This window comes from Rhinatrema bivittatum, chromosome 4 (assembly GCF_901001135.1).
Source record: "Rhinatrema bivittatum chromosome 4, aRhiBiv1.1, whole genome shotgun sequence".
NCBI lineage: Eukaryota > Metazoa > Chordata > Amphibia > Gymnophiona > Rhinatrematidae > Rhinatrema > Rhinatrema bivittatum.
In genome coordinates this window covers 326779756-326800550 of record NC_042618.1, presented here as the reverse complement: position 1 = coordinate 326800550, position 20795 = coordinate 326779756, and the positions used below count along the sequence as shown (strand labels likewise).

Genomic DNA, 20795 nt, shown 5'->3' with positions numbered 1-20795 from the left:
ACGGCCGAATGCAACGTATCTGCTCCCCGACGAATCCGAATCACGAATGCAACGTATGGCATCCCTCTGCACATCCCTACAGTACCCTGTTTCCAACAGTGGCCAATCCAGGTCACAAGTACCTGGCAGAATCCCAAGGGGTAGATAGATTCCAAGCTGTTTATCCCAAGAATAAGCAGTGGATTTCTGCAACTCTACCTTAATAATGGTTAAAGGACTTTTCCTCCAAAAACTTATCATGTGTACAGGAAACCAGGAATTAAAGATCAGGAATACAATAGTATGCATTAGTAATGTTCTGTGTTTACTTATTGTAATGCATGTTATGTACAACAGAAAGAGAATTAGATTAAAATCTTAGAAAACTCATATTTTCAAGGTAAACAACAAGTGTGTACAGGACAGACACTGTATTCAGCAGCTTATTAAATATATCTGGCACTGAATGGAAGATATCCATGATCTGGCATCTATTCCAGTACCGATTTTGTAGGCATCTTAATTCATTCAGATTATCACCAACTTGACAAATAAAGGAAACTATTGCGAAGCCACCGCGGGACAAGCCTGTGAGCAGCCTCTTACCTCTCTGCCAGCTGGACGCTGGCCCCATGCTCTCCCTGCAGCATGTAGTCTCAATGCCACTACTGAAGCCGCGCTCGAGTGCTGCTGTCACTTGCCTCTTTGTGGCCTGAGTGTCAGAAACGCCGATCCTTCCGGCACTTTGCGGCTCGAGCTGCTGTCGCTCTCTTTTGATCTTCGTGGCCCCGAGCCTCCAGCCATGATTTAAAGGGCCCGCGGAGGGAAAAGCCCCACGGCCCCATTTGATGACATCACTGCCTTGTCGTCTTCAGCCCTATAAAAGGGCTTCCCTGCCAGTTCACCGTCGCCTTTGCAAAGATCTATACTATACTTAGTATAGGACCTATACTAAATGATCTGCTTACAGACAACAATCCCGACCTATGTGCCATTACCGAATCCTGGTTAAAAAACACCAACCTAAATCAGCTCCCACAAAGACATACGACCTCCTCTCCATCCCAAGACCTAAAAAGAGAGGTGGGGGTTTACTCTTGGCAGCCAAAAAAAGCCTTAGCCTCAAACTCCAAACCACTCAACCCCCACCCAAACTAGAAATCGCGCTATTTACATCCAAATCCCTGCAAATCTGCCTAGTCTACGCCCCTCCAGGCCTAATCGAACAAGATCCCTCACCCATCACAGAATATTTTACAGTCAACATCAAAACAGACCTCCCCACCATCATACTAGGAGACTTCAATCTCCATGTAGATGCCCACCCTGCCTCCCCCGCCTGCGAAATCCTACTGGACACCCTCAAAGCCCAGGGTTTCAATCAAATCATCACCGAACCCACACACAAAGCGGGCCACACACTCGACCTAATCTTTGTGAATTCCAAAATAACTAGTAATACCCCCCCTGTAGTCACCCCAGTACCGTGGTCCGACCATTTCCTCATTAATGCAAGCCTCACAACCAAATTCCCCACTCCCACCACACAAAAACACCGTAAAACCATCTTCTTCCGTAAACACTGTAGTACGGAAGAGCTTACCCTTGCTTTCGACAAAATAACTAATAACATCGATCTCACCAACCCAGACACTGCACTACACTCCTGGAACAATCTTACAACGACCATTGCCAACGAACTATGCCCCATCCATCCACAAAGAAATACCCCTAGCACAACTTGAAAAAAGAAAACCGTGGTTCTCCACTAACTTAAAAACAATTAAACAAGACCTAAGAGCTAAAGAACGCGCCTGGCGCAAACAACCATCCGCAACACTTAAAGCTACATACAACAATACCTTACACGCATACCGTCATGCGATTACCCAAGCCAAACGAGATTTCCACGCGGCAAAAATCCATGACTACCAATTTAATGCGAACGCCTTATTCACATACGTCTCAGAACTCACAAACTCCAATACACCTACCCTCAACGATACAAGCTCCAACAAAAGATGCGAAGAACTAGCTCTCTACTTCAAGAACAAAATCGATAACATTCTACTGTGCTTCCCTGCCAACCCCACCCCCCTCGCCCCACTTCCCAATGACAAAAAAATCACCCTTGGAACATTTGACCTCACTACCAACATGGAAGTAGAGGCTATTCTAAAAAAGATGAAACCTGCCACCCACTCCTCAGACACCATTCCCTCAAAAACCCTCCTCTCTATTACCCCCGCCATCACCAAACCCATCACGGACATAATCAACTGTTCTATCACCGCAGGCAGCGTCCCAGACCCTCTCAAACTGGCCATAGTCAAGCCCCTCCTAAAAAAACCCACCCTCGACCCCACAGACCCTGCCAACTACCGACCGATTTCCAATCTCCCTTTTTTATCCAAAGTCCTAGAGAGGGTAATCAACAAACAACTGACTGACTTTTTAGAAGACCACAATATCCTCCACCCTCTACAGTTCGGCTTCCGTAAAGCCCGAAGTACTGAAACCCTATTACTGGCCATGACAGACACCATACTTAAAGGTATAGACCATGGAAACTCGTACCTATTCGCCCTACTAGACATTTCAGCAGCCTATGATACAGTCAACCATCAAATACTAATGACCCGCTTGGCAGAAATAGGTATTGCCGGCACAGCCCTCTCATGGCTCTCCTCCTACCTCACACACAGAGAATATCTAGTAAAAATCGACAAATACGAATCCCCACACATACCTATCACGCAAGGTGTCCCCCAAGGCTCATCCCTTTCCTCCACCCTCTTTAATATTTATCTCTTACCTCTATGCCACCTCCTCGCTGACCTAGGCCTGAAATTTTTCCTATATGCAGATGACGTGCAGATTCTCATCCCATTTCAAAAATCCATAAGCGAACCTTTGCAACGATGGGAATCTTGCCTCACCACTATAAGCGCCTTGCTATCTGAGCTACACCTAGCTCTAAATACATCAAAAACAGAAATACTCGTCATCTCTAATCAGCCTGAACATTTCACCCTCCCCATGCAACAGAACACTCCTCAGAATACAACCACAACCCTCTCTCAGCCTCAGTTTGTAAGAGACCTAGGCGTCTTCATAGATCAACACCTAAACTTTAAACCACACATCAAAGCTCCCTTTAGGAGCTTTGATGTGTGAGCTCTCCTAAAGGGAGGTTTCTATAAACTAAACATCCTGAAAAAACTCAAACCCCTCCTCCACACACACGATTTCCGCACTGTCCTACAGACCACTATGCTCACGAAACTAGATTATTGTAACTCCCTGCTACTAGGACTCCCTGCCACCACCATCAAACCCCTTCAGATTCTTCAAAATTCCATGGCTAGAATCATAACCGGCACTCATAAAAGGGACCACATCACCCCTATCCTAAAGGACTTACATTGGCTGCCCATCTCCTTCCGCACACAATACAAAACTCTTACCATCCTTCACAGCTCCCTACATAAACACAATCACACCTGGCTCGATGAAATGCCTCATTACTGCTCCTCTGACCGCCCCACAAGAACAACCCTTACAGGCACTCTCCACACCCCATCCCTCAAATCAGCATATTCATCTCAAACCAGAGGGAGAGCTTTCACCATCGCTGGCCCCACCCTCTGGAACTCCCTCCCCACCCCCCTACGCCAAGAGACATCACTTCACAACTTCAAGAAAGGAGTCAAGACATGGCTCTTCCGACAGACCTACCCCGATACTAACCAAACTTAAATTTCACCCCCTAACCAAATTTTTAAGTTTTCCCCCTTCAGCCCCTCCCTGCTCGACCACCTACCCCCCTGCTCCCCCCTCCCCGCCCGACCCTTCCCTACCCCCTCTACCCTCCTAGTGACCCAACGTTCCCACTGCCTCCCGGCCGCCCCTAAATCCCTCCAGTATACCCCTTACCTCCAGTACACCTTCCAGTATACCCCGTAAACAAGCTATATCTTAGTGAATACCGTCGCCCAGTTAATACTGCCGGTTTTCAATACTTCCTTAGTTCCACTTAAGTTATGGTACCTGCACATATTGTCAATTGTACATAGTTCCCTTTATTTTGTTTCTTTATTTCAGCTTTCTTTCTGCCTTCTTCCCCTCCCCCTACTCCCCCCTACCTCCTTCCCTCCCTCCCCCCCTAGTCTCGCCTCCCCTGGTTCCCCTCTCCTTCCTTATATTATTGCTCCCCTAGTTTTTATTGTTATTATTGTTTTATTGTATTATCATATTGTATTATTGTTTTATTGTATTTTCCTCCTTTCATTGTAAACCGGCATGATGTGCTTCACGAATGTCGGTAAATAAAAGTTAATAAATAAATAAATAAATAAATCTTCATGATGGTCCATGGTGTCTTCGTCCTTCAAGGACTTCCATGGTCATGTTTCTGTCTTGATGGTCTTCATGTTCTTCGCTGGATGTTCCTATTCCATGTTTCTGGTCTCTTGTCAGTTCCTTGTCCAAAGTCTTTGGTGTCTCTGCCTCATCCAGGTCTTCTGTGTCTTTGCTTGTTCCTGATGTTTCGTTGTCTGAGTCTTCAGTCAAGATTCCTGATGTTCCAGTGACGTGGTCCACAACCAGCCCACAATTTTGTGTAGGGCACTCCTGGCACAGGGCCGGTTTCCACGTCCATCTTCGCTGGTTCAAGTCCTCAGAGTCCATTCTCGATTTTAGAATTCCAAGTTTCATGTTTCAAGTTCCAAGTGCCAAGTTCCTAGTCATGTTCTTAGTTCCGGTCTTGTGGAGCTTGTCCAGCCAGCGGATCCCAATGTTCCTCATTCCAAGTCATGTTCCTCATCTCAAGTCATATTCTAAGTGATGTCTGGCTTCTGTCCATGTCTGAGTTTCAGTCCAGAGCCTATCTCACTCCCGGAGAGGTCCGCGACCAATCCGTGGCGGGTTGTGTAGGGTGCAGAGCAGGACAGCGTGGTCTGCGTCCAGCCCTCGGGCTGTGTAGGGCGTGCTGCGATGCAGTTCCCGTTGAAGCTGAACTCTAACCTGAACATAAGTCTTCGTCCAAGTTCCTCTTCTCCAGAGCTTGTGTCCAAGTTCCAAGTCTTCATCCAAGTTCCTAGCTTTCAGTGTCTTTGTCCACATTCCTTGTCATGCCATGTTTTGTCCTCAGCCTTTGCCTGTCCTGATGCACTTACCGTTCCAAGCAGCAGGTCTGAAAGGGCTTTCAAGTGGCCAGAAGGCTACCCCAGAGACAGCATTGCATTGTTGGGTCTCATTCTGTGCGTACAGGTTCAGCAGAGGTCTGAGTGAGCTACACTCCAAGTCCAAGCTATGATCCAAGTCCAGCCTGTGCCTGCATATGCTCGGCTCCCACAGTACCTACCTTGGAGCCTCGCCCTGAGGTTGTGCTGTGATCCAAGGGCTCACTCACTCTCAAGCAAGCGACCACACCCCACGCTCTCAACAGAAACTGTTCTAATCCTAGTATTACTGAAGTTACTTTTAGTGTTTGATTATTAAGAAAGACAGAAAAGGCAAATCATGGTGTGCCCGATATTCAGCCAAAAGATAGCTAGATAAGTAGGACTTATCCGGCTATCTAGCGGCCGCGGATAAGTCACTTTTCTGTCTATCTACTTAGCCATATAAACAATGAGTGGGCAATGGGCGATACTAGTTAGCCAGATAAGTTATGTGGATAAGTCTAAATTAAAGTAGCACTTTTTATGCAGATATTCAGCAGCAAAACCATGCCTCTGAATATCCTTGTAACATAGGCCTGGATTTATCAAAATACACTAAATATCGCATGCGATAGAAAAAGGGGTGTGTTTTATGGTAATAGGCAGTTTATCACAATTTGCACTAATACCTATGCAAAGTGCTACGTTACTGCAAATTATGATAACTTTTTCACACTTTGAGATAAGTGCCAGAATTGTGATATTTCCTACATACAACCACGGGGGGGGACCATGTTTACTATATGAGCAAGAGAGCGAGCGAGAGAGACTAGCCATAATACCTTCACACTAGATAAGTATTTATATATGGGAGGCCCACCTAGTAACTCGAAGTGAGGTTTAGGTATTCGTGTAGGGGTTAAGGGCCACTTTGACATTCAAAGTGAGACGTACGAACAGAACAGTGCTCTTTTGTGAAGATTTGATGACATTCGGAGTGAGGAAACTCACTCAAAGATGAGATTTGTGCAATGTTCTCTCAACCTAGCTTGATGGACCTCTACCTGGGTAACATCAATCTAGGTTGAGAGAACATTACACAAATCTTATCTTTGAGTGAGTGTCCTCACTCCAAAGGTAATCAAATCATCACAAGAGAGCACTGTTCTGTTCGTACGTCTCACTTTGAATGTCAAAGTGGCCCCTAACCCCTACACTAATACCTAAACCTCACCTTGAGTTACTAGGTGGGCCTCCCATAGAGATAAAAATATCTATCTTGTGTGAGGGCATTATGGCTAGTCTTTCTCTCTCTCTCTCAAAATAGGGCTTTCCAAAACAGTGAACCCAGCCCTAACTCATCCTCTTTTTCTGATTTACATTGCACTATACATTATAGTGCTATAGCATGCGTTAAAGGCATTTTCACATGCGTTAAGGGGTTTTCGCATGCATTAAAGGTGCTTAATGAATGTGAAAACACCTTAATGCTTTTTAATAAATGACCCTGTGAGCCGGATAAGTGTTATCTGACTAAGGGCTGGATATCTCAAAACGCACTAAATATCGCATGCGATAGGAAAAGGAGTCTGTTTTATGGTTATAGCTTATTTATTGCAAAGTGCACTATCTTAGCACTTTGCATAGGTATTACTGCAGAGTGCAATATCTTTGAGAGAGAGAGAGAGAGAGAGACAGCACTTAGCTATAAGGGCCTTATAGTATGTAGGTATTTATACCTCTATATGAGGCCTACCTAGTATCTCGAGGTGAGGTTTAGGTAGTAGTGTAGGGGTTAGGGGCCACTTTGACATTCAGAGTGAGACAAACAAACAGAACAGTACACTCTTGTGAAGATTTGATGTCCTTCGGAGTGAGGTTCAGTAGTGTAGCCACCACTGAACCTCATCCAACAGCGGCTGAGCAGAAGACACCATTCCCCTTGTCTATACAGGCCTGCGGTATTAGAATTTGCGAAAATAGCATGTTCTCTATGCTGATCTCGCAATGGATACAATCAGCTAACCATGCACATTTTTTATATCACAGGGCCTGCACAGAGCAGGCAGCAGCTAATGGTGATCGGTTCCTTTCCAATAGGCACATGATGGCGATCATGGTGACAACAATAACAGTGACAGTAGAGGAGAGCGCAAGGGGGATTGGCCTATCAGGGAATCGGGCATACCCCGGTTGGCCGGTCGCGGCCGCATCAGAGCCTCGCTCGGCAGACCACGGGGTATTTTCTGGCCGGTTTTGGGGAAAATCCCCAGGCCGATCTTTACCCGGAATCCGCCCCTGGGAGAGAGAGAGAGAGGCTCTGAGACTGCTGCAAGACAAAGAGAGGGGGCCTGCCTTCAGCATGGGCAAGTGTACAAATGGGGGCTTGAGTGTGAAAGAACTGGTGCCTGCCTGGGGATCTGTATGTCTGAGAGAATAAATGGATGCCTGCCGAGGGGGGTGTCTGACTTTGTGTGTGTGTGTGTGAATAAATGGGTGATTGTGTGAATGTGAGAGCATGAATAGGTGCCTGTGTGCAATATGTGTCTGTGTGTGTGTGTGTGTGTGTGTGAGAATGAATGGGAGCCTGCATGTATGTATATTTGTGTGTGTCTGTGAGACAGAATGAATGGGTGCCTGCGTATGTGTGTGAGAGAGAGAGAATGAATGGGTGCCTGCGATTGTGTGTGTGTATATGTGTGAGAGAGATTGAATGCATGACTGTGTGTGTGTGTGCATGTGTGTGAGAGAATGAATGGGTGCCAGTGTGTGTGTGTGTGTGTGTGTGTGTGTGTATGTGTGTGAGAATGAATGGTTTCCTGCCTGTATGTGTGTGTGTGTGAGAGAATGAATATGTGCAGCCTGGGGATCTGTGTCTGTGTGTGAGAGAGTGAGTGTGTGATTATGAATGAGTGCCTGCCTGAGGGATCTGTCTGTGTGTAAGAATGGGTACCTGCCTGGGGTAGGTCTGTGTGTGTGTGTGTGTGTGTGTGTGTGTGTATGCTTATGAATGGGTGCCTGTCTGGGGGTCTATGTGTGATACTGAATGGGTGTCTGCCTGGGAGTTTGTGTGAGTGAGAGCCTGCATGTGTATGAAGGAATCTGGGGGAGTAAGAGCTTTTGTGTGCGTGGGGGGGGGGGGGGGGGGGAGAGCATCTTAGAGCCTGTGTATGAGAGTGTGTAGGTGTGTGTAGGTGTGTATAAGAGCATGTCTGTATATGTGACAGTGTTTGTGTGAGAGAGAATGAACATGTGAGCGAGTGCTAGAGAGGGTAAAGTTTGTGTGTCCCCCCCTAGCCCCCTAATCCTTGATAATATCAGGTGACTAGAAATCAGAAGTTCCCATGTATGGAAAGCAGGGGCTTTTTTTAATCCTTAATATTTTTAATTATTGGGTGTTATTTGATATGTGTGCTGTTTTGAAATATTTTATTAGTGCTTGGGAAATTTTTTTTAAAAATGTATATTTTATTTATGGACATTCAATCTCAATTGAGATATCACACCGGTTTACATTCAGATACTGTAGGTTTTTTTCTATCCCCAGAGGGCTTACAATCTAAGGCCTAGATTTATCAAAATGCGGTAAGTACCGCATGTGATAGCAAAAGGGGTGTGGTTTATGCTAATGTAGTATTTATCACATTTTGTGGACCTGTTTTTCAATGCTCCCAGATGAGAGAGAGAGGGAGAGAGACACTGGCCATAATAGCATGTCCCATACATAGGTATTTGTATCCCTAGGATAGGCCCACCTAGTAACTAGAGGTGGGGATTAGGTAAGAGTGTAGGGGGTTAGGGGCCGCTTTCACATTGTACATGAGATGTACGAACAGAACAGTGGTCTCTTGTGAAGATTAGCTGGCCTTCGGAGTGAGGAAACTCACTCCAAGATGAGATTTGGGCAAGGGTCTCTCAACCTATAGGGTCTCTCAACCTAGCTTGATGCTAGGTTGAGAGACCCTTGCCCAAATCTCATCTTGGAGTGAGTTTCCTCACTCCAAAGGCCAGCTAATCTTCACAAGAGACAACTGTTCTGTTCGTACGTCTCATGTACAATGTGAAAGCGGCCCCTAACCCCCTACACTCTTACCTAATCCCCACCTCTAGTTACTAGGTGGGCCTATCCTAGGGATACAAATACCTATGTATGGGACATGCTATTATGGCCAGTGTCTCTCTCTCTCTCTCACCCCCCCCCCCTCTCCCGGAGCCTTCAAATCCTCTGAAATAAGCCGTACAGGACACATCGCAAATGGAGATAAACCCTTTCCGCATTGTGAACACATTTTCGCATGCGTTAAAGGCCTATCGCATGCGAAAACACCTTACCGCATTTTGAAAAATGACCCCCTAAGTTTGTACCTGAGGCAATGGAGGGTAAAGTGACTTGCACAAGGAGCAACAGCTGGTCTCCAGGTTCATAGTCCACTGCTCTAACCACCAGGTTATTCCTCTAAGATGGACACTCTACAGCTAAGTTGAGAGAAATCAGCAGGCAGTTCCATGACATCATCTGGGCTCAGCACCTCATGTGGGAAGGACAGTATAACGTACTGGTTATATTACCGTGTAACAGATGGTATTGACTTGTTCAGGTGATTCTCTCTAATAAACATGAAACAAAATTTTTATATAATTTTAATGAATATTAGTTATTCTATTTGTCAGTAGTTTTACAATATTTTTTATTGGTAGGTTTACTATTATAATTTATGTTTCTTGATTTTATTTGTTTTATGAGGAATGGTGGCTGTTTTTCCATTGTTACACAGAGGGGTAGATTTTCAAATAGCGCGAATTGGCCTACTTTTGCTGGCGCATCAGGCGCAAGCAAAAGTAAGCTGGATTTTAGTAGATACGCGCGGAGCCGCGCGTATCTGCTAAAAACCTGGATCGGCGCGCGCAAGGCTATTGATTTTGTATAGCCGGCGCGCACCGAGCCGCGCAGCCTACCCCCGTTCCCTCCGAGGCCGCTCCGAAATCGGAGCGGCCTCGGAGGGAACTTCCTTTTGCCCTCCCCTCACCTTCCCCTCCCTTCCCCTACCTAACCCACCCACCCGGCCCTGTCTAAGCCCCCCCCCCTTACCTTTGTTGGGGGATTTACGCCTCCCTCTGGGAGGCGTAAAACCCCGCGGGCCTCTTGCGCGCGGGGGCGGGTACGGGGGCGGGTACGGAGGGCGCGGCCACGCCCCCGGACCGCCCCAGGCCGTAGCCACGCCCCGTACCCGCCCCCAAAATGCTGCCGACACGCCCCCTAAACGCCGCGACGACCGGGCCCGCCCCCCGACACGCCCCCCTCGGAGAACCCCGGGACTTACGCGAGTCCTGGGGCTCTGCGCGCACCGGTAGGCCTATGTAAAATAGGCTCACCGGCGCACAGGGCCCTGCTCGCCTAAATCCGCCCGGATTTGGGCGGATTTAGGCGAGCAGGGCTCTGAAAATCCGCCCCAGAGTCTTGTTTCTTGGGGTTTCCATTTCAGTTTTTGCCTGCATATATCTAAATCTATATATCTATATCTATATATACACACACACACACACACACACACAATGTAACCAACTTTGGTGGGTGGGGGGCCAGCAAATTGTGTGGATGGAAGGGGAGGCCTTGGCTCAAAAATTTTGCTCATCCCTGCCCTAAGCCATCTCTTTTTTCCTGGATAAAATGTACACGCGAAACTGAAAATACGGAGTAATTTCAATGTTTTTAAAATAGCATAGGTGCGCATACATGCTACTTACACACAGAACCCCTTTAAAAATTCCCTCCATAAAATTTGATAAATGTGGTAGGAACAGCAGGAGACTATAACTAGATAGTGGTTGGTCTGGATTTTCTGCTATAAATAATATAGAAAATTTGTGGTATCACCAAACCTTACTTATATTTATGGCTTGCAAATCCAATAGCTGGCTAGATTAACCCAAGCTAGAAATTAATCCCCCCCCCCAACCTACCCCAAACCCCCACTCCAGGTTAAATGTGCCCCCTCTTACAGTGGCATAAATAGTAAAGTGACATATTGGTTTCTCTCGCTCTCCACGGCATGTGTGATTAAAAACACACGCCTTATATGGATTTGCAGAAAATGTTGATGCTAGTTATATGCCATAGCATAATGCAAATTTAATGTTTTCTACTTTGCATTGTTTGTTTTTTCATACTTATTAATGAAAGCACAGACTTTGCAATAATAATGATGATAATAATAAGTAAATACTTGTCTAATTGTGTAAACTTGGTAATTTTATATAATATTGTGTCTATCTAATCACATGACAATGCAACACTTAAAGCATCACTAATCTTGTCTAAATGGTTCATAATGGTATACTTGTATGTATTGACTAACAGACCGGTACAGTACACCGGAGCACACTGTTAACCGGCATTTGGACGCGCGTTTTCGACGCACTAGCTTTACCCCTTATTGAGTAAGGGGTAATAGCGCGTCGAAAACACGCATCCAACCCCTCCGAGACTAATAGCGCCCACAACATGCAAATGCATGTTGATGGCCCTATTAGTCATTCCCGCGTGATACATAAGTAAAATGTGCAGCCAAGCCGCACATTTTACTTTAAGAAATTATCGCCTAACCAAAGGTAGGCATTAATTTCCGGCACCGGGGAAGTGCACAGAAAAGCAGTAAAAACTGCTTTTCTGTGCACCCTCCGACTTAATATCATGGCAATATTAAGTCGAAGGTCCCAAAAGTTAAAAAAAAAAAGAATTTGAAATGGGCCCGCAGCTCGCGGGTTGAAAACCAAACGCTCAATTTTGCCGGCATCCGGTTTCCAAACCCGTGGCTATCAGCGGGTTTGAGAACAGATGCCGGCAAAATTGAGCGTTGGCTGTCAAACCTGCTGACAGCTGCCTCTCCTGTCAAAAAAGAGGCGCTAGGGACGCGCTAGTGTCCCTAGCGCCTCTTTTTACCGCGGACCCTAATTTAAATAAATTAAGTTACTGAATCACGTGCACAGGAGAGTGGCCTCTGCGCTCTCCCGCGATTTTACTGTATCGGCCTGAATGTCCAAAATTCCTTCTCTTGAAAGTTTGCCTGTTCATTAGCAACAATATGACAACCTTAGGTTTGTGTTTCCATTTTTTAAAGAGGCTGCTGAATACAAGAATATGAATTGTTTAGGAGCTGTCATAATAGCCTCTGTGGGGGGCTTCATTATTCATCTGCACACAGGAACCTGAATACAGGAATGGAACTTGGGGACACTTTTGTGTAAAGTTATGTGGAGTACGGAGAGTTGCCAAAAAGATGTGTTCAATCTTTCAGGAAGGTTGCACACTGTCATTACCAAGAATTGTAACAGATAATGGAATGGAAGTTCATTCTCAGAGAGAGGAAAAGAAGTGCAAGAATTTGTGCTCTCTTCGAGAATCTCAACCTACTCCCACCCTCCCCATCCCTTAAAGTCCACATGTATATGCACACACATACTATCCAGTCTCAAACAAGCTAAGTAAAGAGTGCAGCAAACTAGGTAGAGAGTGCACTGTACAAATCAACTCCTCTTGTACCTTTGATCGATTCAAACAGCAGAAAATGTTCAGTGATGTCAACTCTGCTGTTCGTACCTCCTACTGTGTCTGTGGAAGCTGCCTCCCCCCCCCCCCCCCCCAATCTACTCAAACCCCCATTCTGAATTAAAAGTGCCCCTTCTTACAGTGGTATAAATAGTAAAGTGACATATTGGTCTCTCTCTCTCTCTCTGCAAAAAGGTTTTTATTGAGAAATGTGCCTGTGGTGGATTAATCAGCGGAAGTGCGATTAATTTATCACACCTTGCGGAAATTACCTATGCAATGCGAGAGCAGGGAAATTAGCCTAGCCACACCCCTTTTCTGCTATAAATATAGCATTTTGATAAATCTAGGAGTTCGATTGTAAGCCCTCTGGGGATAGCTTTTAAGTACCTGAAAATGTGGAATATAAATCAAATAAATAAATAATAATAAATGTACGTATGCAGTATTTTGAAAACTCCTTATTTATACTATACCATGATGATATATAATAAGCAAACATTCTGCAGTGGAAAGGAAATTCTAGAACAAGGCTTAAAGAGAATTGACTAAGGAGTATCATTAGAAAATATTTATTTACACAACACGAGATGGATGCAAATAACAACGGCCCAAATGGAAGTGGTGGGGGCAAAAATAGTAACAGAATTCAAAAAGCATGGGATAAACACAGAAGGTCTTTAGTTGCAAAGAAGCGACGGGAAAGCCAGAGATCAACTGGGATCTTTGGCATTAAAACAGTAAGTAAACTGGATGGGCCCTAGGGGTCCTTACCTGCATCATATTCTGTTTCTGTCTCGAGAAGCCTCGGTATTAGGCGTGTGCAAGGACTCTGGTAGTCTGTTTCTTATGCTTTATTTATATCTTGTAGGTATTTGAATGTCTCTATGATATTTCTTTTCTCTTTTCTGTAAGTTATACAATTAGGTCCTTAAGTCTTATTTCATATGATTTTTGGTATGGCCTCTATAATTGGGCACAATACTCCAGATGAAATCTCACCAATGACTTGTACAGAGCCTCTATCATCTCCTTTTTTTTTTCTGGTTATACCTTTCCCTATACATTCTAGCATTCCTTCAGCTCTGGCCACTGTCTTTTTGTATAAAACTTTAGGATAAACATATTCAGTCACCCCAAGATCCATCTCCCATCAGTATCTCAACCTCCACTGTGTCCTGCTTCCTGGGATTTCTGTTCTGCAAATGCATGATGCTACACTTTTCTGCATTGGACCTTAGCTGCCCAGCACCTGACCAATCCTCATGCACTGTTAGGTTGCTCCTAATGTTGTTTATGTCATAAAGAATGTCCACTTTGTTAGAATCATCTATAAAATGATAGACTTTTCTTACTAACTCCTCTGCAATGTCACTCAAGCACTCCACTGAAAACTCCTCTTTCCTTGGTGTGACTTCCATTTACCACTACCCTCTTTTGTCTGTAACTCGACTAATTTCCAACCCATTTATTGACTAAGGCCTGGATTCACCATTCTATCGCAGAATGGTGAATCTAGCAAAAACAGGGGGCAGGCCTGCAAAAGCCGGCAGCCATCGCACCACCGCGATGTTTTCGCTGCCGGCTTTCGCACCCAATAGCGCCACCGTGAAAGGTGGTGATACTGGGTGCGCTACTAGCGATGATAACGTGGCTTACCTTATCGCCGCTAGCAAAGACATTGCGGAGTCCGCCTCCTCACCACCCTGACTCTGCCCCTAGCAAGCTATTGCACGCAAAAAGGGACTTTTCGCGTGCAATAGCGGCTTATTCACACGATAAGCGTTACAAAATGACCCCCTAAGAGAGCAAGCGGTGGTAAAGTAGAAAACATTCAACATTTAAAAATTAGCTCTGTATTATGATTTCTTTTTTGAGTCACACATTCAGAAAACTAGCATTGGGGATATGAAAACATTTTCATCCCAAGTTTGCAGATTTGATTCTTTTTTTTTTCCCCCTAACATTGCTTTTGAAACAAAATCAGTCTGAAATACATCTGACCCCAAAATGTAAGAAAGCACAGTGTGGCCACATCCTTGACCTATTAATAGGTAACCATTTCACTAAGGGCTCAATTCTGTGAAATTTGGAGGTATAGAAAAGGAATAGGTACAAAGATATTCAGAGTGACTAGTAAATCTAAAATTTGTCATTTTAAGATAAAACTATAAGGCCAAAGTGGTTGTGAATATATCAGTAGCATGCACCAGGGTTTCTATAGCTAACAAGTTAGGACCTTCTTTATAATCAAAGAACAATTGTGCCTCATTTTAATTCCTCTCCAATCTCCACCTTAGTTTCAATTTTGGATATGCATACCCATCTCCTCCCTCACCTTAGATGACATCATGAACTTGTGCAACATAGGGATGTGCTAGCATTTTAAAATAACATGAAACATTAATGATATTTGTTATATCATTGTGTGGTTTGCCATTCAAAACAGAAAAAAAACAAAGTTAATACTATTTGCTTTCATTCATGTCATTTTAGTGTGCATTAAAATGTTTTAGTGCATGATGTAATTATTATTGTTCATTGTAAAAAGAAAATAGTAGACACTAAAAACAAACAAAACACCATTCAAAACAAAATTTAAAAAAATGGAAAATAAATGGAAAACAAAATGATATTTCATGTCCAATGCACATTCTTAGTGCAACAGAGGGGTGGAAAGAGCCCACTGAGCATGCCCCAGCTGCAGATGCCAATCCCTACAGGGCATGAAGCTGAAAGTGGGGATGTGCTGTCATTTGTTTTGTTTAGTTATCGTTTGTGCTGTACGGATGAGCTGTCATTTAATTGTCATCTGTTTTGTTTCATCCACATTAAAATGAAACAAAAAAATGAACAACATGAAAACAAAAAAACAAAATGAAAAATTTAAAATATTTTGGCCGCACACCCCTAGCTGAAAGCAGCTGTCCATACTGGAAAGAAACGCAGAGCATGCACATAAGTCACAGCAACAAGGCTGAAAGAGAGGCTTTTCTGTGTCTTATTTATTTATTTAACATTTTTATATACCGATAGCCGTTTGCACATCGTACCGGTTTACATGGAACCATATGGAATGCCGCCAAAGGGGCGTATCCTTTACATAGAACACAAAACAGTGATAAACAGAGATAAACAGTGATAAACAAAATAAACGTCAGATGCTAACTTTGGTTCAGCATATAAACCAGGAAGAAAATAAATATATATACAGCTTATATAAGTAAAAATAGCATATATACACTGGGAATAGTTAACAAGAGGTACTAAAGGGAGAGAAATAATTTGACAAGAGATTTAAAGGGTAAGGTATAAGAGCTGGAGGAGGGAAGAAAACTAAAAGGGTGCACAACTAAACAAGTTGGGAAGGGGCAATTGGGAAGCTGAGGGTGAGCAGAGGTAAGTCTATTGTAATAGCCGAGGCGATGAGGGATTTAGGTGAAGGCCTGCTGAAACAGCTAGGTTTTTTTTTTTTTTTTATCTTGGGTGTAAAGGTTTCAGTGCGGAGTTCGTGTGGCATAGAGTTCCAGAGGGTAGGGCCGGCCAGAGTTAACGCTCTTTTAGTAGTGGAGGTAAGTTTGATGAGTTTCAGGGAGGGTAGGTGCAAAGTTCCTTGAAGGATAGTCCGAACTGGTCTCGTTGAGACGTGAGGAAGGAAGGGGGGATTGAGCCAGTGCATATTTTCATTTATTATGGATTTGTGAATGAGGGAGAGAACTTTGAATTGTATTCTTGAAATGATTGGTAGCCAGTGCAACTCTTTCAGAGTTGCACTGGCTACCAATCTTAGAAACAAACATCACCTCCTTTGCTTGTAAAGTTATTCTAGAAGACACAAACAAAAATCTCTCTTAAAACTTCTGCAACAAATCTAGAAAACAGGTTTCATTAAAAACAAATAATGACACCTGTTAGATTCTATTCCAGCCATAGTATGAATATATGCAATTTAGGGACATGCAGCTTTCTCATACAGCTCCACTCCTCATCCAGAACTCTCCCTGGCACCTTGTATCTTGCCAAAACATTTTTTTTCCTTTAAAAATTTCAAAATAACTGAATTTCTTAGTGTCATTGTTTGCTTCTCGCTTCATGCGCACAGCGTGAGTAGACTGTGCGAAAGTGTAAGAACTCCATTCATTTAATAGATTTGGCTCATGCCTTTTCATTGGCAGTTCATGGTGAGTTAAATTCAGGTACTGTAGGCATTTCCCTCTCCCCGGACACCTTATAATCTAAGTATGTTACCTGGGGCAATGGAGGGTGACGTGACTTGACCACATACTCAATGTATACCCTGTTTGTTGCTTGCTCACAGTTTATTGATTATTATTTTATTAGTATTATTATTATTATCATCATTATTACTATTATTATATAATTTATAATTGTATTATTTGTTTAATGTTAATTGTTCCATGTACACCATGCCCATGGTATTTCTAATTCTGGTTATCTGTAAACCGAAGCGATATGTAATTGTACATGATCTTCGGTATATAAAAGCTTTTAAATAAATAAATAAATAAAGGTCACAAGGAGTGCAGCATGTATGTGTATATAGACATGCGAGGGCTGTTTCTTAGAAAGGAGATAAAATGGCAGTTTAGGGAAGTGTAGCAGAAAAGATGGATCATAAGGGAGAAGATTTAATGATAAGGAAATAAGAAGCAGCGTTATATAATGTTTATATAATAGGAAGGGCAAAAAGAAACAGGAGGCGATAGCGAGTACTGGGAAAGTAAGAGGAGTGTCAGAGGAGACAGCTGAAGGGGACACTATGTGAAACTGAGAATGGAGGGGTGTATCGGAAAAAGTAAAATGAAACGGAAATGAAGGGTCATAAAGGAGATGAAAAGGGAGTTGATCAAAGAGGGACCAATACGTGAATGCACTTGGAAAAGAAAGGGAGGATAATAAGGAAAAAGGGAACAAATACAATGGAGTGAAATGAGGTATGGCTAGAAGTGAGGGAGGACATAACAGTGCGAGGCTAAGCAGGAAGAGCTGGAAGAAGAAATGGGAGCAACAAAACTAGCTGCCTTCCACAGACTTGAAAGGAGCTGCAAGGACCAATGTATTTTCCTAACGAGCCAACCCATATGGGCCAGTGCCTGATGGAAATTTGGTAGGATAAGTCTTTAAATACCAGCCAGGGGAGGAGGGGTATATGGAGTGCTTAAGGAGATCACTTCCATTGTGTGACCCAAAATCATATGCCTCCAAGCAAACTAATTATCTGGAAATCTCTGAACATCTCCTGCTAGTCACCCAGTGGCACACCTCCCAAATTCGGCAAAATCAAGCCATGAATAAGTACACTGAAAAAAAGTGCATCATTTTTGGAATAAAGTGGTTTAATGTTTGATATTGACTGATGTCACTATATATGAAATGTCCACTTATTATTGAAATTTCTGTAGTGCTACCAGAGGGCTACATCAATGGAGGGTTCTCTGAATTCACTACCCAGTATGCACCTTTAAGAACAAAGGATTGCTATAACATAAAAGAAAAAAATATGCCAATTTCATTTGATATAAATGCTAATTTTTAATAACATTTTAATCCTGCGTCTTGGAGATTCTTTTTCATTTTGAATTGTCAAGAGATTTAAGCAAATTAAATTAAATTAAATGCCTGCACAAACCAGTGTATCCTCACATAAGGAACTTTCTTTTCTTATGCAAAATAAGCCATATTAACAGATGTCTGCTGGAACCTCAGTTTATTTTTATTTTCTACTATGCTGTACAGGAAAAGACATGATACAAAGTTACATACATGGGAGTTCCTTTGAGAGAAACTGGGGGGTTGGGTTGTGAAAATATTAAATTATAGGTGGTTTATGCTTCAATTACTTGCTTAATAGTGTGGCTTTTTGTTAAAAGTGGGTTGAGTTGATATATTTTTATACTGATATAATTGTTTATATGTATTAAATGCTTATATACAACATCCAAATGTTTTTGGATGTTGTGGAATACACGAATATTAAATAAATTGTATGTTTCTGTGTTTACTGTTTATACATTATAAATGGCAATAGGTACAGATTTATCCAAAGAAAGGCGCGACACAAACTGAAACTAAACTAAAACAACAGAATGGACTCGTCCTACTGAGTCAGTTTCTGAAGATCTGCTGAGGATTTTCTATTCTTTTCTATCATACCACAGACAAAAACAAATGTGCACAACAGCTCTTTAATCTCTCCACTTGCCTGTTTCTTGGTGTTCTAATTCTCATTGTTGGACTTACACCCAATCTCCTTTTTGGCTTCAAAGACAATTAAACAAAGGCAAGCACCTTTTACTACGGCTGTACTTCCTCATTCAAGCACAACACTCATCTTTTCTAAGATCTGCAGTGGTGGTAGTACCGCAGTAAGAGGTGCATTTAGAAACTTCAAGGTTTATTAACGTTCTCCTTTGAAATGAGCTAAACAACTGAAGTTAAAGCAAATGCCTTAATGAATTGTATATGCTTTTTACTGCTAGCATATTTCAGGCTCTGTGCTATTAATATATGCTTTTAGCATTAGCGCTGGCTGACTTTCAGCTACTTCAGAAAAGTAAGGAAGTCATCTTGCAGCAAGTCATTAACTCTGAGGTTTGCCAAAAAACAAAAATAGGAAAAAACATTTCCGTTAGATTTCCTCTAGTAGAGGAGCGAAATCCGTCAAATGGACTTATTCTTTTAAAAAAAAAAAAGAAAGAAAGAAAAAGATAAAATTCGCGATGCCTCATTTCAACTTTAAGTTGTAAACCCCCTTCCCCTACAAGGAATGCTGAACTTCCTCTTACCTGTCACCTGGGCAGCCGCTCGCGCTCTCTTTCACAACCAGGCAGGCTCGCGCTCTGCAGTTTCTTCCACTAGAGCTGGCGCTGCCCTTTGATCTGCGCTTTCCGGTTACCACGGGCAACGCCGGCTCACGCTCCACCTTGTCCAGCAAAGGCTCTCGCACGCGCCTTTCCAGTTCCCAGCCTGGGAGGCGTGGCCCTCGTGTTAGGATTCCTGGTTACCTCGGGCAACTGCACCCGCCCCCGACCCTTCTTGTTTTTTCGCTCTCATTGGCGTATTTTGCCTAAGAGACCAAATGAGCGACAGGCAGAGGGCGGGATAAAAACCATAGGGGTTGGAGACTCTTGGCGCGTGCAGTGCTCAGGTTTGGATAAAGCCAGAATTTACAGGGACAGGAAGGAATTGTGGAAATTGCAGTTTGAGCCTTTCCTTGAATAATTTGTGCTTAGATTGTGGCAGCGATTTTTTTTTTTGCCTACTATCCAAGCAGGTCCGATGCTAGCTTTTTTGCTGCCCTATGCAAACAATTACTGTGCCGCCCCCCTCCATTCATTCAGTCAGTCTTTGTCCTGGGCCCATCAAAACATAAAAACATAGAAATGATGGCAGAAAAGGACCAAACCATCCATCCAGTGTTCCCAGCAAGATTATAGTATGTATGTATGTATGTATTTATTTATTTAGAGTTTTTCTATACCAGCATTCGTGATTAAAAATCACATCATGCTGGTTTACAGATAACAGGGGGTGTGAATCAAAAAACAGAGCATTAAACAAGTGCAAAGGTCATAAAGTTACATTAAAACAATGTTAATCTAACTATGGGAAAGAATTATAATACAGGCATCCAGGACATCACTCACTCGCATCCGTCCTTTCACAATATAAATAACACACTGAACAATAAGTTTGGGTTAACAAGGCCGCAGCTTTAATAACCTGGAGGCCCGAGCCCCCCATTATCAACAATACAATTTAAACCAACAACTCCCAAACAACATCCGCCGCTGTGCCAGCAAGATGATTCCTTCCAGCCTCGCGGCTCGCCACATGGCCCCCGCACCAGGTTCAGACTCCCACCACCTGCCAGCAAAGGAGCCAACCCAGTGGGCCTCCGCCGCCAACCAGCAAGAAACCAGGCCTGCCAGATGACTCCCGCCGCCTGTCAGCAGGGAGCCCGCCACCAACACTTCCAGTTGTCAAACATTTCCATTTGCCAGGTACAACACTCTTAACAGGTAACCAGAGCATTAAGCTGAACCGGCTCGGGCCATCCGCTGCGACAGAGAACGCGCACACAT

At 43.5% G+C, this 20795-nt stretch overlaps 1 protein-coding gene across 1 annotated transcript in view; it reads right to left on the bottom strand.

The window, feature by feature from the left end:
- PIK3R6 (phosphoinositide-3-kinase regulatory subunit 6) overlaps positions 1 to 19641 on the bottom strand; it is a 276075-nt gene extending 256434 nt beyond the window's left edge. The window contains 1 exon segment of the mRNA XM_029600333.1: positions 19497 to 19641. The gene's annotated coding sequence lies outside the window, so the exon portion shown is untranslated.
- Positions 19642 to 20795: the final 1154 nt, after the last annotated feature.